Raw genomic sequence first — 13,687 nt, forward strand, 5'->3', positions numbered from 1 at the left:
TCGTGAGTTCGAATCTCGGCCGCGACAGACCTAAGTCGATAAAAAATAGGTAGCAACTGTTCCTTCGCCATGCGCTCGGCACTTTCAAGTGAAAGTTGCGGGTCCTTCGGATGAGACCTTAAAAACCGAGGCCCCCTGTCACGGCAGGCGTTGGCACGATAAAGATCCCTCACTGCTCAATGGCTCTGAGTGCCGAGTAAAGGTCAAAATTTGAAGCCCTTCGCCGGTATATGGTGACGTATCTATATGAGTAAAAAATTCGGGAATGGGACGTAAAACAATATACAATCCATCAATCAATCTGCTTTAGTTAAGTAAAAACCAGTAGAGCTACAGTCTTTTCAGAGACTTCTGGTTTCAATAGCCTTGATGAGCTTGATTACTGATAGTTATCTCCATATCTCATCGTAAGTCTATCGGACCATTCGTGATCATATCTTTGGCAATTTCCTGTTTGGTTTTCAGGCTCCGGTAGCAAATTTGTGTACTTGCGGTGACCTGCTTAAATAATGCTGAAGGCCCTTGTAAGGCCACAGTTATTATATCTTTCGGATTACGGAAAATTAATGCCTGATCATCAGGGTTTAAGTATTTATAATGCTCTGGGTCCAGTACATGCAATAAAACATCTTGTTTCAAACGTTTCAGTGACCAAAAACAGAAACGTAAAACATGGCGGAAGGTATGTCTTTTTTCATAGTGAAGTTAAAATGTTTCGGAGATAGCACCCTTTCGCGAAACTTTTTTCTGAGGGGAAAAGAGGACCAAACTGTAGGGGATGCTCTTTATCCATATATCCCAAATGACGTAATCGTAGATGAGATCAGGGCCTCAACATCCGAAGAAGATGGTCCAAAAGTCACACACACAGCCATAGATAACACCGATATCGGTGTTGGATTCATTTTGAACAAAATTTTTATTTGTTCTACAAAGCTACAAACTTTATATCAATACTTATTGAACCTGCGTGTGTTATTAAATCTGCAGTTGTACATAAAATCGCCACATGGCAGGCAAAATTAAATGAATTATTCATTTTTGCTATTTGGGGTTATTTATGCAAGTTTGTTTTTTTTTTTTTTTTTACTTTTTGGATAGTTTGAATACATCATTGGGTCATGGGCAGAAAAACCAAATGTGTTTGATGTCCTAATGAATGTGAAAAGGAAATATGATAAACTTCCACAAGAGAGGTTGGTGCAATAAAAAATATTCTTTTTTTAAATGTGAAAAAGTTTTAATTTGAAATTATATCAATGATACACCAGAAGGTGGTATGAACTTTAATGGAAGAAGATTAAATACTAGATAAAAACTTTTCTTCCTCTTTTATCTAAAAAATGTATCTTTTCAGCCAAACATTTGATCTGCAAGGAAAGAAATGGTAGTACTTTAACTAGAGCACCTTTATTACACTGTAGCATGTGAACAAGCTTTTATAATATGCGATGTATTAATTGGAGCTAAACTTTCACATCCATCTGTTACACTTTAATACTTTCTAGTATGTAGTGCTTTAAAATGTATATGCTTAAAATATGTGTTGCATGTACCAGATGTTATTATATATATTCTGCATCTTTTCAATCTTCTCTCCACATCTATTTAAAAAAAACACACAAAAAACTGGCACATAGCAATTTACAAAATGAAATTGTCAACATGGTGTAGTAGAGGGTCTTGCTATTATTCGAACATTTGAAAGTTTCAATGTATAATAATGCCCCTTTTTTAGGTCACCTGAGTTTACTCAGGTGACCTATTGCTATCAGTTTTCGTCCGTCGGCGTGCGTCGTGCGTTAACATTTGAACATTTTCAGCTTCTTCTCTGAAACCGCTCAACCAATTTCAACCAAATTTGGCATATAGCATCTATGGGTGAAGGGGGACAAAATTTTTTGAATTTCATGGTCCCTGCCCCCCTGGGGCCTGAGGGGTGGGGCAAAAACCACTAAATTTAATGCAATCTTTAAAAATCTTCTTCTTTACTCCTTGACTTCAAGCAGTCAAACTGTTGGCATGATTGTAATAAGCATTGAGCCCCCTACCAAAATTGTGAAATTCATGGCCCCAGGGTCAGGGGTTCTGGGGCTAGGGTGCGGCTATATAGATCATATAGTAAAGTGCATTATTTCTTTGAAAATCTTCTTCTCTGCTCCTGGTTATTGAATAAACTAACTAAGTACATAATTATGATAAGCAAGAATGCCTCTTCCATAATTGTGAATTTGATGGCCACTGGGTCAGGGGCTCTGGTGTTAGGGCGGGGCTTTATTGATGATATAGTGAAAATGCATTCTTTTAAAATCTTCTCTGCTCCTGGGTGTGAAATAAACTAACTAAGTACATAGTTATGATGAGCAAGAGTGCCTCTTCCAAAATTGTGAATTTCAGGGGTTCTGGTGTCAGGGCGGGGCTCTATTGATTATATAGTGAAAATGCATTAAAACTTTGAAAATCTTCTTCTCTGCTCCTGGGTGTGAAATAAACTAACTAAGAACATAGTTATGATGAGCAAGAGTGCCTCTTCCAAAATTGTAAATTTCATGACCCCAGGGTCAGGGGTTCTGGCGTTAGGGCGGGGCTTTATTGATTATATAGTGAAAATGCATTAAAACTTTGAAAATCTTCTTCTCTGCTCCTGGGCATTAAATAAAGTAACTAAGTACATAGTTATGATGAGCAAGAGTGCCTCTTCCAAAATTTTGAATTTCATGGCCCCAGGGTCAGGGTTCTGGTGTAAGGGCGGGGCCCTATTGATTATATAGTGAAGATACATTAATTCTTTTAAAGTCTTCTTCTCTGCTCCTGGGTATTAAATAAAGTAACGAAGTACATAGTTATGATGAGCAAGAGAGCCTCTTCCAAAATTGTGAATTTCATGGCCCCTGGGTCAGGGGTTCTGGTGAAAAGGGGGGAGGGGGCTCTATTGATTATATAGTGAAAATGCATCAATTCTTTGAAAATCTTCTCTGCTCCTGGGTATTATTCAAGGGAAGTACATGGTTATGATAAGCAAGAACGCCTCTTCCAAAATTGTGAAATTCATGGCCCCAGGGTCAGGGGTTCTGGTAAAAAGGGGGGGGGCCTCTATTGATTATAAAGTGAAAATTCATAATTTCTTTCAAAATATTTTTTTTCTACTCCTGGTTATAAAGGAAAGAAACAAGTGTATAGTTATGATGAGAAAGGGTGCTTTTACAAAATTTTTAAAATTTGTGGTCCTAGGGGTTCTGTTGTTTCTCTGAGAGGGGGGGGCTCTATTGATAATATAGTGAAAATTTGTGAATTCTTTGAAAATCTTCAACTGATTGCATAGTTATGATGATGAGGGTACCTCTTCCAAATCTGTAAATTTCATGACCCTGGGTCATGGGTTCTGGTGTTAGGGTAGGGCTGTGTTAAATAGTGAAAATGCATTATTTCTTTGAAAATCTTCTCTGCTTCTGGGCATATTGGAGACAAACAGAGTAAAAGTTTTAATAAACAAGGGTATTTTTACCAGAATTTTAAACATCTGGACCATTTGGTCAAGTGTTCTGGTCCTGGCCAGGGCTCTATTAATTTGTATTCTACTGAGTGAAGTTATTCCCCTTTGTCATTCACCTTTGATAATTAATCACTGTAGATAACATATTTGAAAGGTTAATAGAATAAGAGAATTATGCAAGAACATTAATTGTATAATACAAAAAGTACTTTCATAGTTTTAATGATCAGGTAGACTTGGAAATTATAGATGAAAAAAAAATGAAACAAAAATAACTTATCTTTTTAAATGTTCTTCAATTAGGCCAGTCGCCCGCGTGGCGCAGTGGTTAGAGCGTCTGCTCTGGAGTCGCGAAGTAAGGAGTTGATCCTTACGTCGCGGGTTCGAATCCCACTGTGGGACGTGGAGACCGGTCCTTCGGATGAGACCGTATAAACCGAGGTCCCGTGTCGCAGTAGGTGCTGGCACGAAAAAGATCCCTCACTGCTCAATGGCCGTAAGTGCCGAGTATAGGACAAAATTTGCAGCTCTCCACCGGCAAGTGGTGGCGTCTCCATATGAGTGAAAAATTCTCGAGAGGGACGTTAAACAACAAACAATCAATCAATCAATCAATTAGGCCAAGTGGGGCCAATGTGAGAGGTAATAATATGGGGTTAAAAATAGATATTTTGTTAAAAGTCTGAATGGTAGTAATGATGAATGGGGGAAAGATAGATATATACTAGACCAATTATTTTGTTGATCTTAATCGTACTATTTTTCTTGCTCTTGGACAACAAAGCTTCAGTTATCAGTTCACGGATCCTCTAAATTGTTGTACTCAGGTGACCGTTAAGGCCCTTGGGTCTCTTGTTCTAATGTAAGATGGAAAACAAGATTAAGTTTGGTAATTACAATATTTATTAAATTAATTTATTTCATTTATAGAATAAAAATAAACCAATGTTGATTCAATTTCAGAAAAAAATAATGCCAAAGACCAAATGCATGATATGGTTTTAAAACTACTGAAAAGAAAAGGAGTTGGGTTCTCATCCATGCAGGTAAGGATTGTTGGTATGTATTTACTTCTTAAGAAAGTATAACTTTCTCTTGATTAGTTTTAAATGTAAAAGTGAGACTTTTTATGTATATTTTTTTAAACATTTTATAAGTGGAGACAACTGGTGTAAATATTGTAAGAATTCTTACAAACGTGTTATGGTATTTAGGTCCTCATGTACACAAGCTGGAAGAGAGGGGAATTCAATTGACTGAGTTTTTGGAATTCAAAGGCTTTAATGACCAGAAAAAACAGAAGAAAAAAGACCCTAGGGTACAGATTCTAAAGTCAATACATTCACTGTTTTATTCTGTTGAATCAATCATTTTCTTTGCTCAGGGCTTGTTGAAATCATTTGAATTTCAATTTTATTTCAGATATCATCAGATGAAATGGAGGACAAAAAGTCGGAATTAGTAACTATGCTAGGACATCCTATTAGTCCCCTACCGGTGAAACCGGAGGGGACTATAGGTTTCCTCTGAGTCTGTCCGTCCGTCTGTCTGTCTGTCCGTCTGTCTGTCTGTTGCCGGTAGGGGACTAGTATTGCTAATGCAATACTCTCAGAATGCTTGTCTTGATTAGTTATAGATCAAGTTTGCTTTTCGTCCCGCTTCATTAATTTTTGACGGAATTATGGCATTTTCAATTCTTAACGGGAACGGAACCAGATTACACTTGCCGGTAGGGGACTAGTATTGCTAATGCAATACTTTCAGAATGCTTGTTTCCTATGCAAAGAAGATAAGCCACTCCATTATGCAACACATTAGTCGATGGGATGAAAAAAGTATTTGGAGTTTCTCAATCAACAGAAAGAAAGACCATCAACAACTCCAGCCTGTAAGAGGATTGAATGATAAATGTCACTGAAGAAAACTGAAACATCAGGAGGAATACAAAACAAGTATGCTAAACTCCATCAGTCACTTCTGAAAATGGGACAATATGAGCCCTTATTTTTATACAACATTCAACCAGATGATAGGTATGATAGACGAGATTTGCTAGAAAAAATCTCTACCTTATCCAGTGAAGGTATACACTCATAGATTTGGCAATTACTTAGGAAATTTCAATTTTGTCTGGACCGCAGATCCTGATTAAGATGCTGAATGTTACCTTGAGGCTAAAGCAAGTATCCAAGAGAATTTGCCTGTATATGCAACTAGAGCCATGCGGCATAAATTTGTAAATCGTTATGAGAAACAAGTACAGATTTTTAACACATGATTCTAGTTCAGCAGAAAACAGCACAGAGAGGCAGTTGATGATAGTGTTCTTGAGTTTCTACTTCAAACAGATGCCCTAGAAGTGTTTTATGACCTGCAAAGAAACAATGGTAGACCTAAAGATACATTCCTCGACCCATTCTGGAATGCTCTGGATTCTTATCTAGATGAAGTTTCTGTTGTACAGGAAAGGAGACAGACAAAATGAACATGCCTTTAGCTATCAGTTGGAAAGATTTCATCGATGTTGTGGCTACCAGATTACCTGCAGGTTCCAATGTTCCTTCCCGATCGTGGCTAAGTCTCAACTTTTGGTGATCAAATGCATATGTAAGATCAGCTTTGTGTTACACAGGAAAATTCAAAGTTAAATATGTAGTGCAACAAAGGTTAACACGAGCAAAGCATTCAGATTCTTCATATGCTTTCAACCTCTTTTGTATGATGAAGGAAATGGCTGTTAATCTAGGAACAGACTGCAGTGGTTTGCCTTGATGACAAATCTGAAGTACCCATTGGAGAACCAGGTGCACCTTCATCAACTGGATTTCGAGCCTACAACAAATCCCTGATTCCAGAAGGTGCCAAGTTGTCTGTCTTGGATCATGATTTCCACATTCACGGAGCAACTCTATCTGTCTTACTTGATGTTGAGGTGCCAAGATGTAAAGATGATAGTTTCTAAACTGGGACTGTTCATATTACTGTTAAGGACAAAATGTATATCCCTCCCAGTCCCCTTGGACATGCTACTGAAAGCATTTCTATTTTTAGAAACTTTCAAAGTGACAATGGGGTCTCCTTGAGGTGTCCCACACTTTTTATGTATGCTGATGGTGGACCCGATCACCGCACAACTTGTTAGAGTGTTAAGCTTAATCACGTTGCAACTTTCATAGTCTTTGATTTGGATATACTTATTGCTGCAAGGACTGCACCCTCCCAGAGTTATTGCAATCCTGCTGAAAGGTGCATAATTTAGCCTTACAGAATGTCTCCCTGCAGAGATGTAGAATGAATGCCAACATCGAGCTCAAAGTAATGCCAGCTTCTATCATGCAGAAAATCAGTGATATATCTGAAAAAGAACCTTATATTAAAACAACCCTGCAAGATTCTCTAGAGCCAACAATTTTCATATTGAAGCACAGATTCACAAAGTTAAAACTGCATCATCACGAGGAGATTGAAGACATCAGATGACAACGTGGAGTCACGGAATGAAGCTACCTTAAAGGAAAGAAATGCTCCTGTGAAGCAGTAGGAGTACTCATTTCAGGTACACCTTATTTTAAAAATATTTATACATGAGCATCATTGAATCGAAAAAAAGGGAATTGTGAGGTTTGTTTTATTTAAAAAATGTTATCAAATAAGTCTATCACAGATGAATACAATATCCATATGCTATTCAGATCAGAAAGTGTTGTGAAGCTAGTTGGTACTGCACCATGAACCCTAAAAGATTGCCTGGAGACGCAACATTACACTGGTTGCCAGATTTAACAAAAGGGGATGATGGTAACTTTAAGAGTCTTGGTGATCTTCTTGGAACAGACACAAGTGACAAAGATTGACCAAGGTTAACAGCAAAGGGATCTCCAACAGAAAATGACAAACAAAACAAAGGAATTCTGATTGGATGTATTGTTGATTTTCCAAGCAAATATAATTTAATATCGATGTAGAGTTACTTTATAATAGATTTTAAGATCTTGTTTTGAATCTCTGTTGTAGGCAAAGTGTGCAGTTTTATCATGTGTTGCCTTTGTGATAAAAGAAGAGTTATATACTGCAAACAGCGTCTCAACAGGCAGCAGATGGCAGATAAAGAAGAAGCCCAGGACAATCTTTTACACACTTGTGGTTCCTCTCTTTTTCTCTAAGGTCACAGGAATCACAGTTCTCACAGTTCTGTTGTTGTCAAAGAAAGGATAGAATGTTCTTTAGAGATGGAGACAACCTACTGTGCTGGTACACATGCATGCAATATATTTTGCTTATTTGCCATTCCGACTTGTAAGTAATCAGTTTTCAGAGCTGATTTCTGCTACATATAAAAATAATTTGTTTATTTTCAGGTGTAACTGTAAAATTTCAACCCATTTGTTTCTTCTGCTTCGACTCTGAAGTTGTAGTCGTCACGGTAGCTCAGTCGGTAGAGCGCTCGCTCCGTGATCGGAAGGGCATGTGTTCAAATCACGGCCGCGACTGACCTAAGTCGATAATATATAGGTAGCAACCTTTCCTTCGCCAAGCGCTCGGCACTTTGAAGTGAAAGTTGCGGGTCCTTCGGATGAGACCTTAAAAACCGAGGCCCTGTGTCACGGTAAGCGTTGGCACGATAAAGAACCCTCACTGCTCAATGGCCCTGAGTGCCGAGTAAAAGTCTAAATTTGAAGCCCTTTACCGGTATATGGTCTCGAACGAGACGTAGAACAACATTCAATCAATCAATCAATCTGAAGTTGTTCCAGCCACAGAGCAATAGATTCAAGATCTTCAACAGCATTACATCATTGTTAGGCGAATTTGCAAGCACTGTTTAAATACTGGAAAGCTTCCAAAAGTCCGTAATGCATTAAAAGTCAACAAAAAATAACTGTCATTGATTTTATGTAGAAGGACAGATGATACAAACATTTTCAAAAATCATAAAAATAACGACTTTAATCATGTTTATTGATTTGATTCAACAGAGTACTGCAGTACTTTATGTACTTTGGAGATATTAAAGTGTGTAATACTGATGGTATTATTTTGTCTTTGCTTTAAATTCTGGAAGAAAAAAGTTTTGTTTTTTTTTTTAATGTTCCGTTCGAATAAAGTTGCAATTTATTTTTATTTTAATTATCACCACCCAAATGGACATTTTGGTTGAAAAAAATCCGTAAACCTAAAAATAAAATAACTTTGGCCTAAGGGTTCATTTTCGTGATGAATGTGTGTGCTTTGTCGTTCGTAAGGCACTCGTGAGAGCATCTTGTCGTATCGTGTTGTCTTTTCGTGTTATCTTCGGTGCAGTTGGACAATTTTTGCCTCACTAAAACAAGGCCTCTGATTGTCGTAGGAAGGTAGCACGACTAAGCGAAGCCCTCGCAAGGCCGTCATGTATTCATCGTATTGTGGTGCGATGATATCTAGATGGTGCCGCGGTGTAGGCAAGGACAGTCAAATTCGATCAGCTTAAATGTTTTTTATGAGCAATAGTAACGTGGACATACAAAAGCCTCATGCTCAGCCAATCCTGAACAATTCCTGAAGCTGCACTTAACAATTACAATTAATTTAAATTTAGTTGCTGCAGAATAGCATAATACCAGGAAAATTTAGGCAGCAGCACTGCTTCTTAGAAAACAGGTTGAGCAACTCTTGCAGACTCAGCACCTCTATTTTCAGGTAGAAATGGATATGTATTCATTTTGTTTTGCTTTTCATTTCCCAGAGCAAGGACAGAAGATGAAACCGAGGTCCATATCGGTCATGAAATGGCCGACCAAAAAGAAAAGGAAAAAGAAAATGCTACATAAAGAATATGAGAGGTCTTCTACAACTATACATGGTTAACCAGAGATGGAAGGCAGACCAGAGAAAAAGGAATCATGAACAAAATTCTCCCTCTTGTTTTTAAGCTGTCCATCATTTCTCGATACATGGCCTGATGATGACAATTATTTCAGCCTTTCCAACACCTCCAAAATGATTTCAAACGTTAACACCATCTTTCTTCTCATTCATGTAGTCTGTGATGCCATCAAAGCCGAATTTGCTACTGAGATGATCCAATCCTATCACAGACCTACAACTGAAGTATGGACTGCAATTACCGAACAGTTTAATACAAATAGCAATTCAGTACCACTGTGTTGCTATGGATGGCAATAATGTGTTGATCACATGTCCTTGGAATATTGACTCTGTAAATATAAGAAACTACGACGGTTTCTTTTCCCTTTTCATCATGCCCTGACCGACTCAGACAAAAAGTTTCTCTGATTCGATGTGGCTTGGATGGTTCCATCAACGATGCCAGTATCTACAATGGATTAGAACTGAAAGAAGGCCTGGAGATTAAGAACAACATATTCAATCTTGATGAAGAAGGTAATTGTATTGTGATGACGTTCCATAAAATTTACTAGTAGTGGGAGGGGCAATGCTTTTTGGATCAACAAGATTCTGACAAAACCCAATTTTCCATCAGAAAAATGGGAGTATCATGAGAGAATATTCAACCACACACTCTCCAAAGCCAGGCGTGTAGTGTAGAATGGCTTTGGTATTCAGGGGGTCGTAACATAAAGCTTGCTAAGTTTTTGACTTAAGTAGGGTCATAAGTATGCTTTAGGTACAATGTTAAGACCTGCCTAAGTTTCGATATTAACTGAGGCCATATATATGAGGATAAATCATCACAACTTGTGTTATCCTTTAAAAGTACATTAGGCAGATATATCTACCTTTTCAAAACAAACGTGATGGACTCAGTTGAAGGACCAGAACCGGAATGTCATCTCAGGGGCATGGAGAAATGACAAAGGATTTCTGGATGTTTAACATGAGATACTGGAAGCTACGAATGCATGCAAATAAGATGTATGTAACTGCATGGGCCATTACTTTACCTCAACGGCTGGTTCAGTGCCAGAGCAAGACAAGGTGGTAATGTTAATTTTCCCACAAAGCAGTGAGGGTCAAACCATTGAATACAGGGACACTAACACAGTGATAATGAAAAAATTATTTCTATATTTTGTAATTTAATTTAATCAGAATGTGTGTGGTTTAATAATTTTTGTATTTTTCTTGTTTAATTTCAAAGTAAAATAAAAATCTAACTTTTGCAAACTTAGATTTCGAAATGTTAAGCCCCATACTACTTTAATATTAACGTAAGGAATGAATGACCAATAATGATCGAAGTCTGTATTAATACATGCAGTCGGCTGAAAGTTTTACACCATCGGAAGGTCTTGTGCTGCCTTTCTTCCCTAGTTCGAACACATTGGGCTCTAAATACGACGTCTTATACATGTATTTAATGTGAGGCCTTCTTGTATCCTGCGGGCAAACTACTTGATAAAAATCCACGTTCATGTTGCCTCCATTTGTGGCTTGGGTGTCATCATGGGGCCGTCTAAATGCATCGTACGCTGTTGATTAGTATGTTGACCAAATTCGGGGACAACGTCACGCGAAATTCAAACTTGGGACAGTATGACGCCAGCATAAATAGTCACAATATCGAATATTCAGTAATATAAAGATTAAAGTCCGATATTCGTAAAATAAATGCATGTATTAACGCATAACGTTGGAAGACAGTATGTCATTGAACGTCCTATAACTTCTATCAAATATAAAACCTGCTTTAATTCAGTAGTCTCCATTGGAAATTTTTAGATGCTTTCTGTATGCAAAATAACTTTGCTATCCATGAGATTCGGGTACAGGAAGTTGTCATATGCACGATTTAGCCTTTGAATGCCAATCTTCTATAACAAGCATTCTGAGAGTATTGCATTAGCAATACTAGTCCCCTACCGGCAAGTGTAATCTGGTTCCCGTTAAGAATTGAAAATGCCATAATTCCGTCAAAAATCAATGAAGCAGGACGAAATGCAAACTTGATCTATATCTAATCAAGGTAAAGTTTTTATCTGTCGAAGTTTATCTCCCATCACCACCACCCCCACACACTTAAAAATTTGATGCCACGGGCCTGATTCTTGTTTTAATAACTTTTTTTTTTTTCTTAAATTTTATCAGTCTTTACACGTTATGTTTGGTAGTTTTGGGAAATGTGTTCCTGTGCAAATTATCTGTCTACTATATAAGAGCATTTAAGAAAATTAATGTGAAGATGTCAACAAACTACATGTAGCTAAAAGAAAAAGGGGGCGGGCTGCCATATATCATGAATCAACATATAACAGTATCAACAGTTATATTTGTATCTTTGCTTTGCCTCAAAATCCATCAAGCAATCCTCAGAGCGGTATTTTGAACACTGCGCTCACATGCGAGTCTTAAGGCAAAGGCAATTTGTTTGCTGTGTGAAACCCCAAATAGCTGTTCGATCGAAATGTAAAATAGGAAGTGCGGATTCAATTCTGCAAAGCATACTTTAAAAAAAAAACAAATGGTGATGAATAGTACATGTAAAATTGTCTTCATTAGTTAAAACTAGGTGCTATCTTAATACAGTAATACCTGCACGTAAGTGTTTGCCTCTATATGTACGCTGGCTCTACATGTATCAAATTGGGCATAAAATGCACAGATGAGCATACGACCATGGGCCTCTTATGTTAGTATTTCAAATAATAAATTCTTTCCCAGTCTGAAGTCAAAGATTTTAATACAGTAATTTCTGAGTTTAGAAGAGAAATTTCAGAAAAATGTTTTTCTGTAAAGAAAAAGAAATCCACCTAATTGGAAAAATTGGAAAAATTCCGAAACCTTATTGCACATCTCCAATCATCTTGCAAAAGATGAAATAGCTACTGCGTAGAATGTAAGATTTCTGGAAACCAGGTTTTTGTAAAAGAAAAAAACCCTTTTTTCGACCCCCATCTGGCCCCCAGGCTGAAAAGGAAAATCATGAAACAACAGAACAGTCAACACCATTTATTTCTTTCCGAAAGATGATTTAGCTACTGGGTAAAATGTATGTGGAATTCTGGGAATCGGGTTTCTGTGGGGAAAAAAACGAAATTGTTTACCCCCATTTGAAAATGAAAATGAAGCCTTATTGCACATCTTGACAAACACCACCAAATGTTTTCCCATAAACTTCCATACAAAGTTGAGCCCCTGTCAATGATTCATATATTGAAATTTGGGCAAATGCCTTACTTTCCATGAAAGTTCGAGATCTTGCAAAACAAAACATACAAGAAACAAGCATTCTGAGAGTATTGCATTAGCAATACTAGTCCCCTACCGGCAAGTGTAATCTGGTTCCCGTTAAGAATTGAAAATGCCATAATTCCGTCAAAAATCAATGAAGCAGGACGAAATGCAAACTTGATCTATATCTAATCAAGGTAAAGTCACATACTAAAAATCAACTCAATATCGGAAAGCGTTTAGAAGAAAATTGCGGAAAACCCCTAAAAATTGAAAAGGCCGTAATTCCGTCAAAAATCAATGAAGCGGAACGATATGCAAACTTGATCTGTAACTCATCAAAATACACTCACATACCAAAAATCAGCTCAATATCTGCAAGCGTTTAGGAAAAAAGTGCGCAAAGCCAAGTGGGACAGACTGACAGACAGACAGACGGACGGACAGACTCAGAGGAAACCTATAGTCCCCTCCGGTTTCACCGGTAGGGAACTAAAAAAATGTACCGTGCCGCGGCATTTTTACTTTCAAATTCCATTTGTTTACAACTAGATGCATTCAGCACCAAAGGAAAATCTCCAAGCGAAGTGCATCCCTCCATTCAAACTTTTACCTTTAACTCCTATATATCTCAAAGAAACCTAAGTCTTGATGTGAGATTTTTAACACCTTTATTTCACTTGTCAAATTTTCTCTTAATGACCAATCATGTGCCATGTAGCATTTTCTTCTCGCACAACTTTGGGTGTGATTATGTATAGGTGTTTTTCCATCTAAAGGACACCACCAATCACATTTCAAAAGATGATTTACCTACCGACTAAAATGTAAAAGGAGCTTTGGGAACAATGTTTTTGTAGACTAAAACGTTGTTTTTCAACTCTCATTTGGACCTCAGGAAGAAAATGAAAAATCTAGAACCGTATTGCACATCTACAGTACACCATGGTCACCATCTGTCATTTTCCAAAAGATGAATTGGTTACTGCTTAAATTGTAAGAGGGATAAGAGAAAGAAGGTAGTGTAACTGACGGACGAACTAGGACAACAACAACAAGCATTCT

The 13,687-nt window shown here is 37.5% G+C and overlaps 1 pseudogene; it reads left to right on the plus strand.

Annotated features, from left to right (window-relative positions):
• Positions 1-6,784: 6,784 nt before the first annotated feature.
• Positions 6,785-7,671, plus strand: LOC133183490 (uncharacterized; annotated as a pseudogene).
• The last annotated feature ends 6,016 nt before the right edge of the window (positions 7,672-13,687 follow it).

This window comes from Saccostrea echinata, unplaced genomic scaffold (assembly GCF_033153115.1).
Source record: "Saccostrea echinata isolate AGI-Se365-2 ecotype Australia unplaced genomic scaffold, CSIRO_AGI_Sech_v1 ptg000009l, whole genome shotgun sequence".
Classification (NCBI taxonomy): Eukaryota; Metazoa; Mollusca; class Bivalvia; order Ostreida; family Ostreidae; genus Saccostrea; species Saccostrea echinata.